Raw genomic sequence first — 4,482 nt, forward strand, 5'->3', positions numbered from 1 at the left:
TAATCTTAACTTTTTTTTTCTTAGCAATGGAAATGATTAGGGATTAACACATCTCTGCAACACTGAAGAAATACTACAGATGGCTGTCATGTGCTCTGACTGTTCACTTAATGTCTAATTTGGCTGAATATATGTAATGGGTGTCCATTTTTACTTGATTTAATTTGTATATGCATATAAAGAGCATTTAAAGGTAGACATTGACCTTGGATAAGAATGGGAGATTCATTCCTATTAAACATGTCTGTATGTCATTAATTCCCCACGGCTGCTTGAGCTCCTCACATCCAGTTAATCTTGCCAAGTGAAATTTGTCACAGGTGGAAGCTGAATTCAGGCTTTGTGGCCTGAATTTCCAGGGTTAGAATACAGAGTTGGCAGCAATTTAATAAAGGTGAAGCTACTGTGCTGGGGCTGTATGACTTAAATGACTCAAAGGTTATTTTTATTTTAAGTTTGAAGTTTAATTTTTATAAAATGGAATCTTTTGTCTGTAATTTCTAGTGCCAAAGGAAAGCAAATACATCCATGTGTGTGTAAATACAGTTAGAAAGGTTTGTTTTCTTTAAAGAGATTATCTGTCTGCTTATTCATACATGTCAACATAGTTTTTGTCCCTGTAAACAAGCATTATCTGGATCGATTTCTCAGTCATTTATGCCATTCATTTGAATCTGTAAGCTTCTCTTTGTACCACACACTCTAAAACTGGTGCATAACGATAGTACTTTGTTTATTGGATACTGTTCCTGAATTTTGAAGCCATGCTTTTTTTTTTTAAGAGACTGAAATTAATGAAATAACTTCTCTGATGTACCTTCAAGATATCCTTCTGTTTGAAGGAATTAAAGTACATTTAACTGTTACTTGATGTTACCATTTCTAAGAGTCTTTTTCAAAAGAATCAGTAGTCCCAAACTCGGCATCGTCTTTCATGTGTGAGGTTGATAGTGCTCGCTTCTCTTTCATGGATATCAGGTGCCCAGTGCGATAAGAGTGACAGGAGGTCACAAGTGACTCTGGAACAAGATGCTTGCTTCCTCCGGGGAACAGATTTATGCTTAACCTCTCGCCCTCCTTCTGCTGGATTAAAAATGGAAACTTCTAAGACTTATCTTTTGATCATCACATTCTCTGAGTGGATGTACTCTAGCGGCGGGAGTCCTGTAAGACATAACTCCAAGTGCCTGCTAAGTAGCCTTAGCTTCTTTGCGCAGCAGAGCCGGCGGGGCTCCTGCGTCCCCCAGGCACAGCCGTGCCCGCTGGGGCCGACTCTCCGAGGCCTCGTACCGCCCGGGAGCTGCGGCAGCCCCGCTGCTACCGGGAGGATTTCTGCAGCACACGACATAGGCTGTAGCAGCGCTCCCTCCGGGTGCTCCTGCGTGCTGACGCGGGAGGGCTGTTCCCTGGCCGGGAAGGAGCGTAAAACGGGAGAGTTGGCCAAGGTGAAAGGCGGAGGGCTCCGGGAACCGAGGGCGACTTTCCCCCGCGCTTTTCCCCCCGGCTTTTAGCGCTCGCATAACCGCAGGCAAAACGGCAAGAGGCTTTTCTGGAGCCGTAACTCGTCTACAAGCCGGTGCCGCACACTTCCCTTCTCCTCGGGTTTAGGGGAGGACGGGGGCTGCCGGTTCAACGGCAGGGCATGCCTTAACCCCCAACACCCCCTCCGGGAGGCGCCCGAAAAAGACCACACCACTCGATCCCGGGACCGCCCCGACCCGCGGTTCGGAAACCGCGGCCCCCTGCCCCCGCCCACCCGGGCCGGTCACACGCTCCCTCCTCCCGGCGATGATACTACCTAGGCAGGAGCCGCACCTGGAGGGCTGGCCCAGCCCCGGGAGTATCCCCGGCACCCGGAGGAGTCGTGCTCTGCGGGATCCTGGAAGGGCTGGGCAGGCATGTCGCGCTCCCAGCTGCGACGCTCGTGTCTTCCCGTGGGACAGAGGTTGCCGAGTGGGCAGGAACTGCTGATCCCACACACCGGCCCCCTCCATCCGCAGGATTTGCAGAGGACAGCTGAACCATGCCCGTGGGATGGGCTGAGGCCCCAGCTGGGGTGCTGGATAGCCAGGGACATCTCTGACCAGGGGGGAAGCAGAGGGCTGCGAAGCCAGAGCATGCATCCTCCTTGCCTCCGGGATCACCCGCGCCCTGAGGGTCAGCCACTGACCAGCCCCATCCCTCCAGGCTGGGGGGCTTATTCAGCCGGATGGTTCTCGGCCGACTGCTCCAGCTCCCCGAACTGCCCCTCCAGCCCTCCCCATGCCTCACCCGGAGGGTACGAGACCTGAAGGAAAGAGGGGGAAGCCCCTGTGTGAACCCCGAGGGCAGCAAACCAACCTCTGCAGCCACCGCCCCACCAAGAGCTCCCACCAAACCTCTCCCACTAAATGAGCCAAATGCAGCCCTGACCCCCGTCTGCTCGGATGGGCTTTGTCCGCTGAAGGCATGGTAGTGTCCCTGCTCCTCTGAAACTCAGTCCACACCTACTAGTTTGACTTTCCTTTTTCCAGGATTTCCACTGAATGAACAGTCTAATTAAAATCATTCCTTAAACACTAAACAGAGCCTGGACCATGTTACAAATAGCAACAGGTTCCAGAAGGGTTTATATTAATTTAATGCACTTGCTTTATTAACAACGGAGCATGTTCAAAGGTTTTATAGATGTTTAAGGCTTTACTGATTCAACTCCGTTAAGCTAGATTTAAATATTACATTTTCTGGTGATTTCCTTTTACTAATTATTCAGTTGCAGATCATTTACATAATGCTTATGCTAGGAAAAACTGTTCTAATTAAATAAAAGGAAAACATTTCTGTTTATTAGTATATTTCTAAATTTGTATGTGGGAATACGATAACCTCCGGATGCCTTCCAACTCAAAGTTGTGTGTTGCTCTAGGACTGAAAAAGCATACTAGTGCACTAATAATACTACACAACACTGCTGAGGGGGGAATCTTACAAGTGATGGTCTTCACCACCTGAAAGCAATAATGTGCTGGTTTTGGCTGGGGTAGAGTTAATTTTCTTCACAGTAGCTGGTATGGGGCTGTGTTTTGGATTTGTGCTGGAAACAGTGTGGATAACCCAGGGATGTTTTTGTTACTACTGAGCAGTGCTGACACAGAGTCAAGGCCTTTTCTGCCTCTCACCCCACCCCACCAGCGAGCAGGCTGGGGGGGGCACAAGAAGCTGGGAGGGGACACAGCCGGGACAGCTGACCCCAACTGACCCAAGGGACATCCCACACCATATGGCGTCATGCCCAGCATATAAAGCTGGGGGAAGAAGGAGGAAGGGGGGGACGTTCGGAGCAATGGCGTTTGTCTTCCCAAGTAACCGTTACGCATGATGGAGCCCTGCTGTCCTGGAGATGGCTGGACACCTGCCTGCCGATGGGAAGGAGTGAATGAATTCCTTATTTTGCTTTGCTTGTGCACAAGGCTTTTGCTTTACCTATTAAACTGTCTATCTCAACCCACGAGTTTTCTCACTTTTACCCTTCCGATTCTCTCTCCCATCCCACTGGGGGGAGTGAGCGAGCGGCTGGGTGGCGATTAGTTGCCGGCTGGGGTTAAACCATGACAAATAAGTATCTATCTTTTCCACTTGTTTTAAACACTGGGCCTATGACACACTGTGTATCGGTTCTGCATGACACGATGGCAGTACAGCAGCATGGTGGTTTTTCACCCATGATAGCTGGGGGATCACTGCCAGCCTTGCCAATGCATTTTGGTTATTTTTTCACTCAACTATTTAGCTGAAACCCCAGATCCTACATGTAGAGGGGCAGTTCTGCAGAGAAAAAGTTAGTCAAAAAACAGCACTGGAGGCAGGCATCGCCCCCTTTCCAGGGAAGCATCCTATCTAAAGGAGAGTCGCAGTTTGCTTGTTCCCCTACAAAAAATGCCAGTTACGAGTCAATCTAGAGAACTAAAATTGGAAACTACCTGATCGAGTCAGCACAGCAAACTGGGCCCCGGCTGGGGCCGGCCGTAGGGATTTTTCCTCACAGTGCCCAGCTACCAGAGGAGGTGTCAGGAACCGAACGGGGCCCGAGTTAAAGAGCTCTGTCACTGTCTATGTCCCCATACCGTCCCTTTGGCACGAACCCACAATTTTTGTGCCTACAAAGGACGCTGGCCCCCTAAAGCCTCTCCTTCCCCAGCAGCCCGACGCGGAGGGCGATGTCCACGCTGGGAAGCGGGAGGTACCTCAGTCTCCTCAGCGTCCGGCCTGTCGCGCCTCTCTCCTTCCCGCCGCCATCCCGGGCGCGCTGCGGGACCTCGCCGCCAGGTCTCGGCTGCGCATTTCCTCTCAGGGCGGGCGAAGGCAGCGGGACGACCTCCTGAGAGGGGTGGGAGCCGCGGCTGGCCGAGGACCCCGTGGGGCAGGGCCGGGCGGCGTGTGGGGAAGGGGGGGCTCCCCGCTCCCTGAGGGCCGCCCGGCGGCAGAACCCTCGGGTCGGGAGAC

Source organism: Aptenodytes forsteri, unplaced genomic scaffold, assembly GCF_000699145.1.
Source record: "Aptenodytes forsteri isolate BGI_AS27 unplaced genomic scaffold, ASM69914v1 Scaffold136, whole genome shotgun sequence".
NCBI lineage: Eukaryota > Metazoa > Chordata > Aves > Sphenisciformes > Spheniscidae > Aptenodytes > Aptenodytes forsteri.